This window comes from Macrotis lagotis, chromosome 2 (assembly GCF_037893015.1).
Source record: "Macrotis lagotis isolate mMagLag1 chromosome 2, bilby.v1.9.chrom.fasta, whole genome shotgun sequence".
Lineage (NCBI taxonomy): Eukaryota > Metazoa > Chordata > Mammalia > Peramelemorphia > Peramelidae > Macrotis > Macrotis lagotis.
Window position 1 is genome coordinate 188694037 of NC_133659.1, and position 22912 is coordinate 188716948.

A 22912-nucleotide genomic window follows, 5' to 3' on the forward strand; every position below is an offset into this window, starting at 1 on the left:
TTCTTGTTTTCTCCTTTGTTAAATGAAGGAAATGAGTTAACTGCCTTCCAAGATTCCTTACAGCTCCAAATACATGTTCCTGTGACCTATGATGCTAAGATGGAATGACATACAGTAATCCAGGAAGGCTGGTAATCAGCTTTAGAAGTACAGAGCATGAATTAGAGTGGGAGAGAAAACTAGTAGGAACCAGGAGGAGAGGACAGGTGAGAAAAATTAAAAAGAGGCAGAATTCCTGATTGGAAGAAGTGAAACAGGACAGAGATATATGCACATATAATACCTTCTTTGGGTTACCCATCCCTCATTCACACACATCCCAGGGAAATAATTGTTGTTGTTCATCCTTAGTTTTTTTTGTTGTTTTTTGTTTTTTAGGTTTTTGCAAGGCAAATGGGGTTAAGTGGCTTGCCCAAGGCCACACAGCTAGGTAATTATTAAGTGTCTGAGACCGGATTTGAACCCAGGTACTCCTGACTCCAAGGCCGGTGCTTTATCCACTACGCCACCTAGCCGCCCGATCCTTAGTTTTTGAAAAGAATCAATGGCAACACAGTGTATCCTGACCTGAGGATAATTTGGATTTAAGGGAGGCAAAGCTGTACAAAATCATCAGCCTCACTCTCTTTCAGAGTCATCAAGTCCAGTGGCAGGACAAAAGTCAAGACAACTAGTGATGGCAGAAAAATGACCTTGGAATCGTCCATGTCTGACTAGGCTCTAAATATGCTATGGTGACTATTTTACCTCTTTTTTGTTCTCTCTCCCCATTCCCCCCAGAAAAAATCTTCATATGCTCAGGGTAGTCATTCCCCTAATCACTGATGGGTTTGAGTCCTATTGGTTACCTTCAACCTGGCTTAGTCCATTTGCTGACATGGTTTTATTGGGTTATGGCTGCTGCCCTTACTATAGCTTCTTGGAGCCAGTTGGTGACAGGTGGATACCAGGAATAGATGAGAAACCCTGAAAAACATTAGGCAAGCTCTCATACCAGAAGTGTTCGTCCTTCTTGAATGACACACACCCCAGTGATTAACTACCCCAGAATAAAGTACATTCTGGGTCTACACTCCTAAAACTATAGCTCAAGAGGGTCCATGAGTGCATTTGCCCATGTTTAAGTAGCCAGAGGATACAACTAGCTTAAAATAAAGGTATTTACTGAAACAGAATAGTAAGAACCACTGCACTATATCCAATTCATAAACCTGAAGCACACTTTTCAAAAAAATACAGTATGGTATGTCTTTTGTTCTTATCCTTTGTTATCAAAAAGGACCAAAGTGTCCATCTTGGCTGATCAGACCAATATGAATTTGGAATGCTCTTGGGCACAAATAGTCCATGTGAATACCTAGAGTGGATTCTCTAAACTTGGGCATCTCACATTTCTTTTGGGCTGCTTCAATTCTGCCTTGCTCATAGAGAACAGTACTCTCTCTGATGAGGGTATGGCATCTGGGCAGTCCTGTATCAGCTTCAGTGAGAAAAGTAGAAACTCAGAGAATTCACATATTTGAAGAGGAACAACTAATACCTCAGATGCTGGCAGAATTGTTACTATACTTCTGTCCACTGACTTGGTCCCAAGCTTTCCAAGTTAGCTGCTGCTCAACGGAGCCTGGCTGTAGTGACCATTATCTCTAGTTTTGGCCTCAGCTGACATCATAGAATGTAATACAGAAAGAACCAGAGCCCAAATCCTAGGAACCAAAGAGATCTGGTTTCTGGAGCTTGCTGTCCCCCCCCCCCCCAGCAAGATCCCATTCCAGCCCATGCACCAGACTCTCAGGATACCGCGTCAGCAGGTGACTCTCTATAGGATGTTGCCTTTCTACACCATTGCTGATGGGGAGGGGAAGGGAAAAAAGAGAAAGTCTCTTCTTCCTCCCCTTGCTGCACTAAGAGGTGAAAGGGAAAAAAGAAAAAGCAGATTCTTTCCTCCAAATTCATCTTGGAGTGGGGTCAGCTTGCTTTTAGTTGTATAAGTACATTAATCATGTACTTATTCAATTGCTTTCATTCAATGGCCCCAACCCATAGTTCCATTAAGTTGAGTGAAGAACTGCACATTTTGTTGTCAAGTTGCTTAGGTAGCAACTTTACCATCTATTGCTCTTTTATATTTGATAAACTCCTAGGCACTTCCTTTAGACCTCCTTTTTACTCAAGTAGTAGTCTCAGGAGCCTCAGAAAGTCAGAACAAACAACAAATAGGAAAAAGATTCAGACAAAGTGCACAGTAGAGATCTACTATATATAAGGAGACAGAAAAAGAGATAAGGAAGGTAGATAACAAGAGAAAGGATGAGGCAGAGACACAGAAACCCACAAAGAGAAGAACAAAAGGGCCAGCAGTATTGGGGTTTATGGCTGAGGCAAGGGGGAAACAGAAACAAAAGGAAAGAAGAAAACAACCACAGAGATTCATAAGATGAGGATGCAGCTACTAGAAGTAACCCATGAGTCCTTGTTTCCCTAGCACCGATGAAGTCTCTCACAAAATTAGGGGTACTACCCTGGGGTTCAACGGGGGAGAACCAGGCAAAAGTATATTAAAGAGTCCAGTGGGAAAGAACAGCTGGATGCACACCTCTGCTTTTCCTTTTTTTCTTCATGTGTCAGGGTATTTCATTCAGTCATTCCAAAAATTTTGAACTTTTCTGAGTGTGTCACAGACCCCTTGGGCAATAGGATAAAACCTATGGACCCCTTCTCAGAAGAATGTTTTTTAATACATAAAATAAAATACACGGGATTACAAAGGAAATTAATTATGCTGAAATACGATTATTTTAAAAAAAATTTACATTCACCCTAGTTGAAGAACCAATCCCTGACTCAGTCATTAAACACCTACTCGATGGCTCACAGGACAGTAAGACATACAAGTAAGACATAAGATCCCTACCCTCAGGAAGCTTAAAGTCCAATAGATTCATCAGAGTGCAACCCCAGGTCAGGATTCTTCCTGCTTCTCTTGCCCCTGTTGGGACCTGAGCAGAACCATATGGTCAGTACCAGTATAAACCATTCATTGCCCAGCCAGGTGCTTGCAGGCTTTTAATTATTGGTCTTTAGTCCACAGCGCCCCCTGGTGTCCCTATTGAACACCATCCAGTCTTCTTAGCTACGAGATGAGGTAGTGTAGGCATAGACAAGGACGGATGTCAGTGAGTATAAATGATCCTTCATGTGAGGAAGACTTTTAGGCCAATTAACAAAGGCAGGAAAAAGAGATTAAGAGTTAGGCCTACCTGTCAAATATAGTTAGAATGTCTTAACTGCAGCAGACACTTGACCCAGTTTCCTCTTCTATTCAGAGGAAGGTTTCCTTAGGTCTGAGGGGTATGCTGGTAAATGTTTAACAACCAATTCTCCAAGGAATGGACTCTCCAAAATGTACTCTCACTAAACTTTTAAGCTTCATCTGCATGTTGTCTATTATTTTCTTAAGTCTAGTCAATCAACAGAAAAATAAATCAACACTAATTTGTGGAAGAAAGAAAAGGAAGGAAGGAAGGAAGGAAAATTCATTATTAAGTATTTCAGGCACTGCACTAAGTACTTTACATATATCCCATTTGATCTTCCTAACAAACCTAAGAGGCAAGTGTTTTTATTATTATTCTCATTTTACAACTAAGGCAAATTGAGACAAAGAAAGGTTAAGTGACTTGCCCAGGGTCACACAGCTAGCATTTGAAGCTAGCTCAGGTCTTCCTGACTCCAGGCCTAGCACTCTATCCACTATGCCACCTAACTCAGTGCCCCTTCTGGACATTTCCTCTTGCCTCTGATTCTGCCCCCAGATTAAGTAGTACTAAATGGCAACCAAAAAAAAAAAACACAAAGGAAATTTCCACCTAAGTAGGCATTTGTTTGGCATGCTCTACTTCCAAGGAACTATAATGATCAGAGAAGAATTACCACTGCATTCAGTTTTCTGGCACTAGTTAATCTCAAGAAGCTGATCTCAAACTAGCAAAAGGCAAATGAGACCTTACCCCAGGATTCTGCTGTGGCTGGAACAGGGAGGAGGAAGCTCTTCCCAAGGTGGCCATTGTCCCTATATAGTCCTCCACCAGCCCCAATCCACCTACAATACCCCAAATTTTTCTCAGGTAGCCCTCAATTAATTTCAACCCCCAAGCAATCAAAGCATTTATTAAGCACCTACTATTAGTCAGTTAACTGTGTTAAATGTTGGGAATACAAAGAAAGTCCCTCAAAAAGCCAACTATCACCCCCATTTTCCCATTGTAGGTGCAACTGGACTGTTAACATTCTCCCATTACTCATCTGATTCCAACTCAATTGTTTTTGCCCCAGGGAACAAAATCTAATGACAGTCCTATCCAGAACATATACACATATACATATATTTGTTTGTTTGTTTATTTATTTATTCATAGTTGATGAATGACCAATAACAGCTAACCCCAGGAGGATGTAAAGGGGATAGGCTAGGCATGCAATCAAAAGAGGGACCTGAAATGAAGATATTGATTAGTATAGTGGGTTATTGCATGGGTTCAAGGGGGGAAAAAAAGAACAGTAGATTTGGAATGAGAATTCTACCTTAGCTCTGCTGCTTAGAGGCAAGTAAAGATAACTTTGGGCAAATCTCTAGACCCTAGTTTGCTCAACTGTTCAATGAGGGGGTTCCAAGATCCTTCTAGTTTTAACATTCTTGGATTTTGTAGCATGTTACCAATGGCTTGACTTTGTCAGGATCCTCTAAAAGTAATTCAACTCTAGAGTTTAATTCAACTCTCTTGTATCTGCTATTCTTGGATCTCTTGCCTCTTTGTCCCATCACTCATGACTTGCAAACTCCAACCCCAAATTACTCCCACCATCTGTCTCCTCACTCTACATATTCAACAAATCAAAAGTAGAGGAAGTCATCAAAGCAAACCACTACATATGGATTATATCCAACCTCATCTAGGCCCTCACTGCAGCAAAGTAATCCATTTACTCCTCCCTAAATGTTCTGCCCCACTGTCTACAAAGACTGTTCTAAACATCCTCTTCTTTCCTCAGTGCTCTGTTTTCCCCACAACTCTCATCATACTTTACTTTGAAAATAAAGGCCATGCCTTTGAGCTCCCTCTTATCTCAAAACTTCTGGATATCGTTCCCCATTCAAAGTCAGTCAACATGCAAAGTATACTATATGTTCATTTTTAAAACTTCTTTTATGTTTCTCTTTCTTTGTCATGATTTTCCCTTTAGTTCTAATTCTTCTTTTACAATATGACTAATATGGAAATATGTTAAACTCTATTTTACATATACAAGTTATATCAGATTACTCACTGCCATGGGAAGCAGGGAGGGAAGGGAAATTGATAGAATAATGTGGAATTCAAAAGATTACAAAAAGATGAATGTTGAAAACTCTTTGCATGTAATTGGGGAAAAAATAAAATAATAAAAACAGCAGTCAGTTAACATGAAGATATCCTTGATCACTGGAAAACTATAAGGTTCTTAACTTACTAGATTAATTTAGGATGAATGTTGAAAACTCTTTGCATGTAATTGGGGAAAAAATAAAATAACATAAAACAGCAGTCAGTCAGCATGAAGATATCCTTGATCACTGAAACACTATAAGGTTCTTAACTTACTAGATTAATTTGTTTTTTGGCAAATGGTCATTCATCTCTCTCTGCTACATCAAATTGTGACCTGGGAAAAACCTAGCTTTTAAAAGGTCAAGGTCTCTCATTGTATACAGAGTCATCTCTAGTCATCCTGATCCACATCTGGACTCTGGACCCAGGAGAAAGTAAGACTGGTGACTAAACACAGCCCCACCCCACTCAAATCCAACTCACTTGCCCATCATGGCATCAGCTCCCTAATGTCATGTCTTCAAGAACAAAGGACAAACATTATCATCATCATCAACAACAACAACCATTGTGGCCCATTGGAACTTGGGATTTTATTCAACATGGGTCCTGGGGCTTCAACTATAGGGGCCAGGAACTTAGCCAGCTTCATTGTTCCCAGCAAAGAAAGATTTAGGAATCAAAATGGAGAGATCCAGTACAGACAGAAGAGCACCCAAAATATGTCCTTAATTCTCTTGTAAGGATTTACTTTTTAAAGTTTTTATTGAAACAATAGATAATATATTTCAATTTGCCATTTTAGTGAGAGTTCTGTGGTAGCTCAACTTCATTTACTATAGCATTTAATAAACCCACAGGGGGAGGAATAAAATTATGCATTATGATCTAGATCAAGGGTTCTTAACCTAGAATCCAAGAACTTTTTAGAAAATTTGAATAATTGCATTTCAATAGAATTATTTACTGTATAATCCTATATATTTTATTTTATGCATTTAAAAACATTCTTCTGATAAGGGGTCAATAATCTTCACCAGACTGCCAGAGTGGTCTAGCAAGCACACAAAAATGTTTATGTTCCCTGCTCAACCCAGCTCCCCAAAGTATCTTCTTCTGGTAGAAGAAGCACCTTCCCAAAAGAGGCAGCTAGGAGACCTGAATTCAAATCCATATTTAGGTACTTACAAGTTATATAACTCTGGGCAAGATACTTTGTCATGGTTTTTCCCTTTAGTTCTAATTCTACTTTCACAACATAACTAAAATGGAAATATGTTAAACTATTTTACATATACAACTTACATCAGTTTTAGTGTCCTCAGCTGTAAAATGAGGTTAATATGACGACCTATCTGCCAGCATTATTGTTGGGATCTAATGAGATAATTTTAAAGAACTTAACACATAGTATCTAACCTTGCTTACTAAAACTTAAAAGTTTAATAAATACTTGCTTTTCTCCTTCCTTCCAATGGTTGCCTTTTCTAAGAGACAAACAGAAGATCAGGCACAGGAGAAATGAGAAGCTAAATGGGGCTACACCCATTTTATAATCACTGACAGCTCTTTAGCAGAGCTCAAGAGAAATTCTTCATAGCTGCCATCATTTTCAGTGACAGCTTCTCTCCTGGGGATCCAGTTATTGACCAGGTAGAAAGGCCAGTAAACACCAAGTAACTTGGAAAAAAAAACACTATTGATCAGTTGCAGTTGCCAGGGTAATTATTTGCGACATGGTTGAGGGGCATATGGTGGACATGAATCATTCAATACTGGTTCCCTGAGGAATCCCTAGCAGTCACAGCTTTCTGAATGTTTCTTCACTATAGATTCACCTGTGTGAGTTTTTAGTATCTCCCCACAAGCTCTGCCTATCAGATTCCATTGCCCACCTCAGGTTGGTTCTCTGTGATAGTTTATCTATCTATCTATCTATCTATCTATTTACTTATTTTATTTATTTATTTTGGGGTTTGTTTTTTTTTTGCAAGGCAAATGGGGTTAAGTGGCTTGCCCAAGTTACTCCTGATTCCAGGGCCGGTGCAGTTATTTAGGGTTGTGATTAGCAAGAAGGAAGGAAAATATGATGCCATCACATCTTCCATTAAATATGAAGAGCAGGAACCTGTATAGAGAAACAGCAAATTTTTTCCCCTGACCAAAATATATCACCAAAGCAACAGGATTTTGTTGCTGAGAGACTTGCATAAGAAAAGCAAGAATCCAAGCTAAATAGATGGACAGCAATGATCTTGACTTTTTAGTTTACCTTTTGCTTTGGCTCAAATTCATTTGTGTGTTAAACCAAAAAGCATGTTGAAGATGGCTAACCCTAAGTCAGATAGTTGTTCTGAATAGATACCTAAAATCTCTGCCCAAATACAAAGATTTAAAGAAAAATCTTATTGCCTGGAAGCACTACCCCTTGATATGTTTTCACTGGTGTGATGGTTATAAGTAAAAAGATGACAGCTTTGGGGCGGCTAAGTGGCACAGTCGATAGAGCACCAGCCCTGGAGTCAGGAGTACCTGAGTTCAAATCTGACCTCAGACACTTAATAATTACCTAACTGTGTGGTCTTGAGCAAGCCACTTAATCCCATTGCCCTGCAAAAACCTAAAAAAAAAAAAAATGACATCTTGCCATTATCAAGAAGGACACTATGTTTTAGCATGCTATAGTTGAGACTGACAGCAGTCTTGAAGAACTAAAGCACAGAAGCTGTGGGAAGGGAGAAATACACACCAGAGATTAGGGGCTTCTAGATACTGGATAGAGTGCTGGGCCTAGAGTCAGGAAAACTTTAGTTCAAATCCAGCCTCAAATCTGAACCTATAGAAATACCCCCCAAGCCTCCAACCTGGATTATTATTATTTTTTTAAAGGAAGAGTTTCTTTATTTTGAGTTTTATAATTTTTCCCCCATTCTTGCTTCCCTCCCCCCATCCCCCACAGAAGGCATTCTGTTAGTGTTCACATTGGGCTGGATCATTATTTTTACCTGAGTAATCCCCTGATAATAGTAGAACAATAACAGGCAGAGATTACCATGCCCAGGAACCATCATGGAACCATTTGCTCAGCCTATATCCCAGTAGCCACCAACCATAATGAAATGATTTGTACAATGAAAATGCCACACCCAGTAGAGTTCAAGCTCATCTTGCCTCACTCCTCTCAAACATAGCCTTCTCGGTTATAAATAAAGATAGTGGGTGGCTAGGTGGCACAGTGGATAAAGCACCAGCCCTGGAGTCAGGAGTACCTGGGTTCAAATCTGGTCTCAGACACTTAATAATTACCTAGCTGTGCGGCCTTGGGCAAGCCACTTAACCCCATTTGCCTTGCAAAAACCTAAATAAATAAATAAATAAATAATATTATATATATATGTATATATATATACATATATATACATATATATATATATATATATATATGAAGATGGTCACACCAATGGTCTTTGCAGCCCCCATAAATGTTCTACCTCCTTGATCAAAAAATATGAAATTCCTTCCTCCAATTGTTGCTTTCTTTCATTCTCCCCTAAGCATTACTTCTCCTAAACCTATTCTCCTTCCTCACTATGACCTCAAATCTCTTTATCCCTCACTTCTTTTTTGTAGCATCACTTCTGCCATCATTTTACTTTCTTCTTTTCCCGGTCTTGACCCTATAGCTTCAATCAACTTTGCTCCTCTTGGATCCCTTGCCTCTTTGTCCCATCATCATTCGTGACTTGCAAACTCTGACCCCAAGTTATTCCTGCCTCCTCAGCTCTTCACATTCAACAAATCGGAGCTTGAAGAAGTCACCAAAGCAGACCACTACAAATTCTTGTTATCCAGACTCACTTACACCCTCACTGTAGCAAAGTAATCCATTTACTCCTCTCTATCCCACTATCTACAACTGTTCTAAACATCTTCTCTCCTCAGTTGTTTCATGCCACCCTATTTCCCCCCACACCTCTCAATTGAGGAATTCAAATCATACTTTGAAAATAAAAGTCATATTTTTAAGCTCCTCTTATCTTCTATCTCAAAATTTCTGGATATCATTCTCCATTCAATCCTCCTTACTCCAGCTTCTAATGAATAGATAGTCTTTTTGCCATGATGGATCCCTCTATATCTACCCTTGGTATCATCCTCTCCCATCTTCTCCAACAAAATTGCCCCACAATTATTCCTTCTCTCTCTAATCTTCATTCTCTCCCTGTCTACTATTAATTCTTTTACTGCTGTCTACAAACATTCCCAAGTCTTCCCTGTACTAAAAAAAAATTCTTAGATCCTACCATTCCCTCAAAGTTTTGTTCCACGTCTCTCCTTTCTTTCACAAATTCCTAGGGGGAAAAACAGTTGTCTACACTTATTATCTCACCTTCCTCTTCTTTTTCTTACAACCAGGATGCCTACTTTATCACTCAACTGAAAATATGCTCTCAAAATTGATAGTGAACTCTTTATTGCCAACTCTTCTGATCTTTTCTCAGCCCTCATTCTTCCTTTGTTCTTTCTATAACATTTCTATAACATAAGTACCTCTCATCCTGGATTATCTTTCTTCCCCAGGTTTCTCTTTTCTTCCACCTCTCTCTTGTTTCTCCTTTTGTCTGAGCATTCTTTAGCCTTCTTTGCTTTCTCATCATCTAAGCTGTCAGTCAGACAGCTAGTATGTATTAAGTATCTACTTACCCCCAAGGTTCTATCTTTGATCCTTCTCTCTCTTCCCCTGTTTGCCTCAGTTTTCTCATCTATAAAATGAGCTAAAGAAGGAAATGGTAAACCATTTCATTATCTTTGCCAAGAAACTCCCAAATGGAGTCATGAAGAGTCAAATACTCATACACAAACGCTCACAATAACTGAATTAACATCTCTATGCAAATGATTCCCAGAAAAGCTGCTTCTCCTTCCACAGCTATATAAAAGAAAAAAAGGAGGAAAGTCATTGAAAGACTAAAGCTAAGAAACAGAAATAACTCTTCCTTAAAGTAGGGATCTGCATTCTCTGAAAAATAAGCACTGTTTGTCTACCCAAATCTGCTGTAGTAGATCCATGGTGCTATTTCAAATGAGATTATTTGAGTAAGGGATAAATTAATGATAGCCACTGACCCTTCAAAAGGAGCTACTGAGACATCTGTCAATCTAATAACAATAGAAAGGGATCTGTGAGGTTTTCAGGGAGGGCTACCACCTCTGGCATAAGGGTTTGCAGAGTCCTTCTCAGAGCTACTCCATCCACCTTTGGTGTCCACCTATCACTCAGCTCTCCTCTGTGACTCCAAGAAGTTGTAGCATGGACAGTAGTCATACCCCATAAACCATCTTGGCAGATGGGCTAAACCTGGTTGAGGGCAATCAATAGACCTCAAACCCATTTGTGAATTGGGGGATATCTATCTCAATCATGTGAAGACTTTCCCCAGCAATGGGTGAATGAAAACAATTTATTCCAATAGTCATGAAGGTAGCTGTTGCAAGCACCCATGGAGCATTTAGAGTTTGGTCAAGCATAGAAGACACCAAGGCCTTGCATTGCATACTGGACAATTAACCAGTCATCCTGACTTTTATCTTGCCAATTAGACTTTGATGACTGGAAGAGAGTAAGGTGAACAACTTTGTGCATCTCTGCCTCCCTCACTTAAATCCAAAGTCAAACTATCACTCTGTGATGTCATTGGTCCTCTTCCAAAACAAAGAATGAACAACAACAACAAACAATAGAATAGAAATGGAAAGGCCTGGTATTTTCTTGGAGTATATCTAAGATATAAAAGAAGAATCTATCAAGATCTATTAAACCCAACTTAACTACTAGACACTTCTAATAATTCAGGGGGATTCAAATGACACTATCTGATATAACCTAGGAAGCATTATTTAAGATTATGAAGTATTGGAAAGAAATTGAAGCCTTTGAGGTCACAAGTGGGTTTACAACTGCTACCCACTGAAAGCAAGGATTTCCAAAAAGAAAGACAGATTTGGGAAATAAATTGGTTAAGAAATAAGATGGTGTTTATTTCTGAACCAAGACATAAAATATAGGAATGACAAGTTCCTGGCTGGGGAATAGAGTGCACCTTATAAGGTCTGGTAGGAATATATCAGCCTGGAGTCTTTCAAATCTAATCCAAAGGACTTTAAACAGAAAAGGAAAGGGAAGGGAGAAAACTATGTGTAAGAGGAATAACAATAAAGACACTCAGGAGATCTCTAGAGGCAAAATTCAAGAAAGTAGCCAATGTTAAAATCCATGTTTTTCAATATCTATGTGTGAATGCCCAAAGGATGAATAACAAGTCAAATAAAATAGAAAGTTTATCATAAATTGGCAATTTGACCTCATAGATAACAAACCCATGATGGGAAACAGGGATTTGACCCATAACTGGACACTGGCTTTGAGAATATATGTCTGATTCCAGGGGAGAAGGAAGTAGAATCACATTATTTAATAAGAAAATACACTCCTAAGAGAAAAATTCAGGAACCAGAGGGTGGAAGCATGATTTGGGTCCTTTGGGTAATGATAAACCAAGGGCAGAAAGGACTTCAAATTTACATGTTGTTGTGAAAGATCCTGGAGGATCCAGCTCTCCCACACATAAAGTCCAACAAAGATTTTTGAAGGGCAATAGGTTGAATAATGATCAAACAATCCAAAAAGAAACAATAATAAAACTCTTCCATCCAGTTTAGGATTGTACAAAAAGAGAAAGCCAGAAGCCTGCAGGCGCTTCCCTTGGCAAGGAAGCCAGAAGAAGTTCAGGTGAGCAAGCTAATAACCTCATAGTGATCTTCAGGGGCACCTGCTGCATGCAGCTCTCCATTGCCAAAGGGCAAGAAATCCAGAATGCTCTTAGAGTTAAGTTCCAGGGGATTGAAAACCCATCACACTGAACTTGGATGCTTGGGGGGGGAGTTAAAAAAATCTTGTATCTCTAGCATTTAGCTACAGTTGGAAATGATTATAAATGATTGTGGGTGGGGAAGGAGGGAGGGAGAGAGAGAGAGAGGGAGGGAGGGAGGGAGAGAGAGAGAGAGAGAGAGAGAGAGAGAGATTAACAAAAGCTTATTGACCGACTTAACTGCAACACTCCAGTGTGGGACAGACACGTCAGAAGAGGTGCAAGTCAGCAAGAAACTCTGGAAATTGAGGACAGGACCAAATTAAGGGGGGGAATATGGCTTGGTCACAGTAACTTCAAGAATATCTAAAAGATGGGTGGCTAGGTGGCATAGTGGATAAAGCACCGGCCTTGGAGTCAGGAGTACCTGGGTTCAAATTCGGTCTCAGACACTTAATAATTACCTAGCTGTGTGGCCTTGGGCAAGCCACTTAACCCCATTTGCCTTGCAAAAACCTAAAAAAAATATCTAAAAGAATTGAAATGAGAAATGAAAAATGAAATAAAAGTTCTGGGGGAATGAATTAAAAGGAGCATAAATAGCCTAAATCAGAAGATGGAAAACCCAAATATCAGAGTTTCTAAAAATTAAACTGAAGAAAACAAGACTCAATGACTCCAAGAAACAAAAGAAATACTAGGACAAAATCAAAGATTGTAGGTAGCTGGGTGGTACAATGGATAATGGCTGGACCTGGAATCAGGAAGAGCTGAGTTCAAATGCGACCTCAGATATTTAGTAATTGCATAACCCTGTTATTCTTAAACCCCGACCAGTGTGAGCCCCATTATCAATTAACTGGTTGATTTCAATTAGGTTTTAACAAAGGGCATTTACCAAGCAGATATAACGGAAAACAGTCATACAAAATAATCTTGTTAAACCAAAGAGGTACCCTCCCCTTGGATATATCATGATCCTTAGAGAGAGTGGACTCAAACATAAAGCACAGAGATAATGAGTCATTTGTGTAGGAAACAAAAATGAGAGGCATCTAGGTGACGAATTGGATAGAGCACCAGTCCTAGAGTCAGGCCTGAGTTCAAATTCAGCTTCAGGCTCATAATACTTACCTGCCTTGGGCAAGTCACTTAACCCCATTGTCTTGCAAAAATAAATATTAAAAAAAAAAGAAAACAAAAAAATGAGAAAGGGGTAGTTCAAAAGACCTAGCACTTGAAGGTCTTTTCTTCTTTTAAAGATCTCATTAACATTATCATAGATGTACCTTTTGGTTCTAAAGATCAATATCTTTCTAGTGTCCATAGCCAGATCATCTTCCCATCACTTAGGTTCATGATCCCTGGAATCATCACTATCCATGGGTAATGAGCATAATTCCACATCCATCTGCAAGCATTTCCTCTGCTTCCTTCAACCACTACCACTCCACTGATCCCTACTACACCTTTGATGAACTTTGCTATCAATTCCAGTTCCCCAAAGCACATCTGAACCTGTTATGGTTCTCCCAAACTCTCACAATTGCCTGGACACTACCTTCTCAGAAGACTTGTTCACTTAAGATCAGGAAGGAATAAATATCAAAGAAATGAAAGTGATATATCCTCATGGACCACAATGAACAGGTGGGAAATAGGTCAGTCATCCATTCCTCATCCCACCCAGCAGCTCATAGCAACAGTCCTGGTCTCCCTGTCCAGGAAGAAAATGAAACTGAGAGGCCATTGGATCATTTCTTTTGCATTTCAACTCAATTCCAATTCAATATCTCCTGAGTAATAAGTATTTCTGGCTCCATAATCAACTGGAAAAACTCTTCACCATCATACAGTTCCAGTCCCTTAGTCATGCATGGCTAAAAAGAGGATTTCAAAGTTCCACATGTTGGATTGAAAACAGATAGGGACTAGTTATCTGCACATGTTCTGTATAATACACCAGGAAAAATAAATCTAGATATCCTCTAAAGAGACTCATTGAGCAGTACCTTTCCATTATAATTTAAAAAAAAAAAAAGTTGTAAAGGCAGCTAGGTGGCACAGTGGATAGAGCACCAGCCTTGGAGTCAGGAGGACATGAGTTCAAATGTGACCTCAGACACTTAATAATTACCTAGCTGAGTGATCTTGAGCAAGTCACTTAACCCCACTGCCTTGCAAACAAAAAACAAACAAAAATAAGCTGTGCCTAATAGGATACAGGGCTTCATATATGTGTTTTTTTTCTGTTTTTTTATATATGAAAATATTGATATTTGCTGATATGTCAGATCCATAAGATTTTTTTTAAGATGAAGCACACTTTATAAGTGTTAGAAGCTATTATTCTTATTATTCAAGTTTTTTAGTAGCATCTTTAGCATTCAACTGTTGATAATCTTGGACAAGGTCAATTTTACAAAGATAAAAAAAAAGAGTTGACTGACAGCAGACAGATGTGGATGGCATTTAAGTTTTGAAAAAATATAACTCCTTCAAGGACACAGATTAGATACTCAAGCCTTTCTTTAAATCTACCCACCACCCTTTGGGCAAAAGGGATAGTTTAAGATTTCAAGTCAATTGTGGCAATGATAGGATTAGGTAGAGTGATACTGGTAACCCTCTCTCCTAAGTTCCCAAGGCTTCAGGGAACATACTAAAATTTATCTGCTAACAACTTCCTGGTATCAGATTGTTCAAATGCTACAACTGTCTTGTGAACTTACTCCTGATGGTTGGAACTAATTCTTTACTTTAAAGTTTCTAATAACATAACCTAGTAATGATCAATTAATAAATCAACAAATATTTATTAAGCACTTACTATGTGCCAATTACTAGTACTAAGTACTAAAGATAAAAGTACTAAGTACTAAAGATAAAAGATAAAAAAATGAAATAATCACTACCTTCAATGAGTTTATATCCTGATGGGAAAGTCAAGTACATATAAAAATATATACAGCTTAGGGGCAGCTAGGTGGTACAGTGGATAGAGCACCGGCCCTAGAGTCAGGTTCAAATCCGGCCTCAGACACTTCATAATTACCTAGCTGTGTGGCCTTGGGCAAGCCACTTAACCCCATTGCCTTGCAAAAATTTATATATATATATATATATATATATATATATATATATACAGCTTAAATATAAATTAAATGATATATATTCATATGCATTTATAATATATGTATGCAATATATTATATAAGATAAATACATACATATACAATATACAACACACATAAAGAAGAAAAATCCAAAGTAGCTTGGAAGTACTTGTGAGAAATGAGGAAAATGATGAGTGAAAATTTTCCCAATAAGAAACCATATTGCACATTCACGGCACAGCTCTCAGCAATTGGTCTGCCACTGCCATCTTGAAAATGAAATTCACGAGGTGGTCAAAGATATGAACAAACAGATTTTAAAAAATGAAAGAATTATTGTAAAAACCTTATGAGGGGAAACTAGGTGGCATAATGGATAGGTCCTGGAGACAGGAGGATCTGAGTTCAAATCCAACCTTAGAAACAATTACCTAGCTGTGTGACTTTCGGCAAGTCATTTAATCCTACTGCTTGCCCCCATTTAGTCTCTTTTCTGGACTCCTTCAATCTTTGCCAGGCATTGGAGGGGATGGGAGACAAGTACTCCATCAAGATCTCCAAATGCTCCATTTATTTACCAAAACACCAGTGCTTAAATACCTTTCCAGTCTCTAATCCACTCCCACTCCCATGGCACTGAGTAAGATAAGACTCTGGTGCTCAAGGACACCAAGTGAAGATAAGCTACAATGCTCCCATATACAACCCCCCCCCAAAAAAAACCTTTATGAAAATATGTTCCAACCCACTAATGATAAAAGAAACATAAATTAAAACAACTTGGGGGTTTAGACTCACCTCTAGGTAAACTAAGAAAAATTGTTGGTGAAGCTGTGAATTGACCAAACCTGCTGCAATTTGGGGGAATTATTCCAGAAAAGTCAATAAATTGTTCATAATGATCTTTGCTATTGGGGGTGCATGATCACTAAGAATGTCAAAGATGGAAAGATCCTACACATACATACCAAAATATTTAGAGTCATACTTATATGGTAGGAAAAAATTTTTAACAAAATACATCAGGGGCGGCTAGGTGGCACAGTGAATAGAGCACCGGCCTTGGAGTCAGGAGTGCCTGGGTTCAAATCCCACCTCAGACACTTAATAATTACCTAGCTGTGTGGCCTTGGGCAAGCCACTTAACCCCATTGCCTCCAAAAATCTAAAAAAAAATACATCAAATAATGAACGACTAGAAAAGCAAAAGTATAAAAATATATTGGGATATTATTTTGCTGTGAGAAATTACTAACATGAGGAATTCAGAGAAACTTAAAAAGACTTTTATGAACAGATGCTGATAAGAAAGAATAGAATAATATATACAATACCTACAAAAATATAAATGAAAACAACACAGAAAGGCAACTGATTAAATGCAATGGCCAATATTGATTCCAAAGGTCATATTATGAAATACAGCTCTTTGGTAGAGCCAAAGGGAAATACAAATTTAGCATATGTTGACAAATGAGAGGATTGCTAAGTTTGTTGATATTGCTTAATTTTTTATTTTGTGTGATCATAGGGATGCTGTTGAACTGGTTCGATTCAGCTTCTGGGACTAAGGGTATATAGTATTTTTTTAGTCTTTGTTTTCCTGTCATGCACACCACTCAACACCAGAGAGAGCTCCTGGAGTATATGACATGTTCTTCATACCTCTCTTGGACTGTCAGAGTTGCCTGTCTTTGGCTCTCTTCTTTCTGGGAGGTGTCCTTTTTCCTCTTGTTAGTCTGAGGCTGTATGGTTTATCCAATCACATGAATGACTCTGAGGCACCTCTACTTTGCCATCCCTTCTCTTCTTCACTGTCCTCAATGAAAGACCTCTATGCAAAGTTTGATCATTATATTGTTGTCTTGGTTTATTAGATTAAACAAAAAAGACAGTGATAAACGATAATATGTGTAGGGGAGGCTCTTCCATGGAGCATGATCAGAATTACCACTTGTGATTCCAGTGAAGCATGTGGAAGCTTTGGGATCGGCTTCCTGCTTATGTGATGATTTGGAATTCTGGTCTAATATGGCAAATGCTGAGAGACCCTTAGATATTGCCTTAATCTGTGGCAGTAGCAGAGGACTATATTAGTGAAATAAAAGATAATTTCTGTTTGCACCCCTTAGCTTTTTTATTCTTTTATTCTGGTAAGTAGTATTTGTCTCTAGATTCCCTTTTAGTTCATTGGAGGAATGGGGGAACAGATTATGCTCTTTCCCCTACCAGCTACATTTCTCATATAAAGTATAGATTTAATTAGACAAACTTGCTCCCAGATCCATGACTCCATGTTCTACCATTTTATATATATGAACAGGCAGTTCTGGAAGTGGACATGTCTAAGATTAGAGTCAACTTTATGAGTCTAAGAGGCAAAGAGATACTGAGTCTAATCAGAGAAGCTGACTTGTGGCAAAGAAATTTTCTTCATCATAGAAGCTGACCCCTGACAAGAAGAATATTGGGCCAAGTTTGGCTATTATACCCACAGATTGTTTGGATGGTGCAGAATCAAGGGAAAATATAAAATGCTTAATTGGCAGTCCTGCAAACTGCTTTCTATTCTAGTGAGATTTACGTGTCAGTCTCCCAGCAGACTGTTAACAGTGGTTATGTTAAGTTACTAAATCCCGTTTAAGTTTGTTTTTTGTCAAATTCCCACTTATTTTTGCCCTTGTTATTTTGGGGGGATAGAAATAAATTGTCTGTACCATACATGATTCATATTGTATAATGAATACCTTCAATAGTCCTCCCTTTGGGGGAAAATGCTAGTTGAGGACCATAACCCATTAAGTTATAAATAAAATCAACCTGAGGGCACCAATGTGGAGAATTTAATGAGCTAAAGCCTATGAGGACAGGGAGTCTAGCCCTTCTTATTAAAGGCCAGGTTCCCTCCTAGGTTTGGATCCACTCCAAATTATATACACCTACATTCTTTTAAGTAGAAAAGGAATTGTTGCTGTATCCTACCCTCTGTGTCCAACACAGACTCCTAAGTAACAATAGGAACTATTATTTGAGAAATAGCAATCATTAAAAGCTTTAGACTGTAACTTGGGGGAGGGGGTGAATGTGGGGGGGGGCAGCTGAACTAACTATGACCTGAAATAGATTGTAGGTCTGATTCTTTTCCCCTCCTCAAAAATCAAGGCAGTGGAGAAAGAATTATGCCTTTGAGGTCTTTCGGAAATATTTGTACACTTGATTATTTGTCCTTGTAAGTAAATATTCCTTTGTAAAAGATAAACTGTTTAAGTGGTTAAATGGAAATAGGGGGAAGAGGTGGGACAGAGACAGAGAAATAGAGATCCAGAGAGAGAAATAGACACAGTTTGGGGGGGGGGAAGGGAGAAGAAAAGAGGGGGAGAGGGGGATGAAGAGATGGAGAGAGGGGGAGGTGGGAGAGGGGTAGAGGGGGAGGGAGAGAGAAACCACCGGCAAAGGGACCATTGAGAAAATAGGAAGGAAATCATCTTTATGATTTAGAGTATTCTTTTTCATCCCAATCTATACAATCCTTATTTATGTCTATAAATCCTCCATGAAGTCTTCCCAATGCACCAGAGCATCTAATAAGTGAACAGTGCTTATCATACTGTCTAGTACATAAAAGACTCTTCATAAATGGTCCAAGTCCTAACGCCATTGGCATGAGCCATTCTCCTCATTGGTGAAGATCCGTGCCCTGGGCCTGCAGGAAGGCTAGGATGGGGTAAAGTTTTTCAAAATGAAATGCAAGAGAATTCTGTTCTCTCTGCATTTGCTTTGAGTCTCTTCAGACACTTCTGTCTTTCAGTTTCAAGAGAGGACAATGTCAACCTCAGTTCAGGTGGGTAAAGGAAAAAAAGAAGCTAACTTGAAAGAAGAAGGTGGTCTCCATCATGTTCCTCTCCCTAATTTACTATACTAGAGACTTTGGGAAATCTCTTGGATGAGATATAGGACTATGTTAAACTGAGTTACCTCCATAGTCCAGTGGAAGAAATTCTTACATAATTGTCTCATATATATTTTCCTATGTATGCTTTTTATGATTTATGTTTTGCTTTCAACTTGATAAATAGGTTTCTTTGCTACTTACTTAATATTTGTAGTCATGCTTAGGAGCAGCTAGGTATTCCAGTAGACAGAATGCTAGACCTGGAATCAGGAATACTCATCTTCCTGAGTTCAAATTTGGCCTCAGAAACTACCTTTGTGATTCTGGATAAGTCACTTAATCCTGTTTGCCTCAGTTTCCTTATCTGTAAAATGAACTGAAGAAAGAAATGGCAAAGGGAAGCTGAGAGATACAAGTCTAACTCTGTTACCCCCCCACACCCTTGAGGGAAACCCAGTGGTCCTGGATTCAAACAGGAATAAAAACCTCCCTTAGAGCAGAGTGTGGGAGAAGAAGCTGGAGAGCTTTGTTCTTCCCTCCAACCAAATAATGACAGATTATATCTAGGGCACAACCCTCAATACATTAGTATTTTATTTCTGCCTACTAATATTCACTTAGAAGTGTTTCATTTCCCTTAGACTCCCTGTGATTTTGATTCTTTTGAGACTGTGATATTTTACAAACTAGTCATACAACACAATTGAATTCATCACTAGTCCCATTGTAAATAGGAAAGCTAAGTGGCATACCAGATAGAACCTAGGACCTGATGTCAGGAAAACTTCTCTTCCTAAATTCATATCTGACCCTCAGACATTTATTAGCTGTGTGACCCTAGGCAAGTCACTTAACTCTGTTTGTCTCAGTTTCCTTTTCTGTACAATGAACTGGAGAAGGAAATGGCAAGCCACTCCAAGTGATTTTGCCCAGAAAATTCCAAATGAAGTAATGAAAAATTAGATACAATTTAAACAACTCAACAACTACCCATTGTAAATACTGCAAAAGGTCCTGACTCTGAATATTCCAGATCACTCACCCAGATCATCGAAGAAAGGCCCTTGAAGATGATATAGCACAAGAGTTTTTAATCTGAAGAGGTCCATGGATAGATTTCAGGGGATTCATGAATTTGGATGGTGAAAGGGGGGGAAAAACTATAACTTTAATTTCACTAACTTCTAACTCAAATTTAACATTCCTTTTGGTTATAGATTTAAGCAACAAAACAATTTCCTGTTAAGTAGTCTTTAGTTTGAACCAATCCATGGAGCCAAAATCCTTTTGCAACTCCCTTACTATATAGTTGAGGAAACTGAGACTAAAAGCAGTTAAGTGACTTGCCCAAAGTTACATAGACAGTGAGTGTCAGAGGAAGGATTTGAACCTAGGGTCTCTAGTCCTAGTCCAATCTTCTTTTCTATTACAGCACACCCTATAACTCCAGAACTCTGTTGATTGGATAATCAAGACCACCTAATGCCAGGGGCTGGGAACTGCCTAGACAGCTTCTTTTGATGGATTTTGAATATCCTCTTCATAAATTCTTGATTCTGAGCCAGAAAGAACTCTGGAGATAGTCTAATTGGAGCCTCTAATTCTTCCTCATTTTACAAGTGAGAACACCAATTAAATTATTTGCCATGAGTCACAGGTAATACATGACAGAGGGAGAATTTGAATACGATCAATAAACATTTCTACCATATGCTAGACCCTGGAGATACCAAAAATAAAAAGGCAAAAGACTATCCCTGCCCTCATCAAGCTTACAATCTAATGAGGGAGACAACATATAAACAAATAAGAACCAGCAAACCAAATCTAGGATGGACAGGAAATAATTAAAAGAGAGACGGCACTGTAGAATTAAGAAAGGTTGGCAGTTAAGTTGGATTGTAGCCCAGAGTTGCAAGAAGTCAGGAAGCCAGGAGTGGAGGTGAGGAGAAAGAGCATTCCAGACACGAGGGCTAGCTAGAGGGGATACTGGGAGCCAAGATTCAGATCCCCTGACTCCAATTCCAGCCCAGTTCCCACTACATTCACCTCCCCCACCCCCACCCCTGCCTCTCTCTTAATTTGCCCCCTTCTCAAAACCTGAACTCTGCATTCTTTCATCAAAGCAGAACAAAGTCATAACCCCTGACCAGCCTGGGCAGGAATTGTTATGTCTTCAAATGATCTTCAAATGTTAGTGTAGTAACCAGGCAACCCCATGAAGCCACGGTGGCAGAAAAGGATCAGGTGGGGACACTGGGAGTGATTACATTGCTGTTTCCAACATATGGAAGTAGGAGAGAGATTTTCCTTTGCTATTATATAAATAGGCAGGCCACTGGAAGTGAGAGAGAGGAGGGAATCTTGATCAGTCAACTCAGTTCCAGTAAGAGTCAGAGCCAGAGTGGAGTGAAACTTGAGGTTTAGCTGACTTTCCATAATGTCAATGGGTCTCATGGAACACTGGATGTTTCATAGTGAGAATACAGAATCCAGTCTTTTCATTTTTACAAATGAGGAAACTGAGGTAGACAGCAGTTAAGTGACTTGCCCAGGGTCACACAGCTAGTAAGTTTTTTGATTCAGAATTCAAACTCATCTCTTTGTGACTCCAGGTTCAATGCTCTGTTACTCAATTCCCTCCCCGACCCCCCAACCTCATTAAGCAATTGTTTGTTCATCATGAAGCCATTTGGAGTTGTCTTGGCAAAGATACTGAAATGAATTGCCATTTCCTTTTCCAGGTCATTTTACAAATATGGAAACTGAGGCAAATAGAATTAGATGACTAGCCCAAAGTCAAACAGCTAAGTAAGTGTCTGAGGCCAGATTTTAATTCAGAAAGCTGAGTCTTCCTGGCTCCAGGCCCTGTGTTCTATCCACTTCACCACCTGGCTGCCCATTTAGAAGTAGTTGGTCAAATCCAAAGGTGGGAAAAGAATCAACAGTTCAAACCTATTAAGCTAGATCAGAAAGATGAAAAAAGGGGCAGGGCAAAGGAATGGTCCAAACTGGCAAAAGAGGCTGACAGATTTTTTTCTCTGTGTCCAATAGCCTGGGAGATATGAAGATTGACTCTCACTGAGTAGATATCTCTATCATACTGAAGCAAAGAAGGAGGCACCAGCTCACCATGCCATCTCACTGAATACAAAGGGAGCAGCTGTAGCCAGGATTGGGGCAGACAGATGCTTTGAGAGTATAATTCTCAAGAGTGCAATTGTCTGCATCACTCGAGACTATTTGTTCTACTTGTGTTGTCTGGGACCTGCTGGTGTTCTAGCTAACCTGATGGAAGGCAGCCAGGGGAAAGACTTTTTAGCACATCCATGGATTCCCCATCCTCAAGCAGCTATTGGTTGCACTTGATATTAGGACTAGTGGCTAAATCAGATGAGACTGTAATCCATAGTTAGCCCCAGTTTTAGTATATCTGCTCTTATGAGTAAGTACTCTAAAACTCCTTCTCAGGGGCAGTTGTAGGGGGAATGGGGAGGGAAAGGGGCAAGGGTGTCACCTAAGACATCCTACCTTTGCTCAGACCTTCTTACCTGGACAATTACAAAAGTTACCTAATTGACAATGGGAACCTCTCCAACACATCCTCCACAAGGCTACCAAAGTGATGTGATCATACTGCTACTCAATAAATTTCAATAGCTCCCAA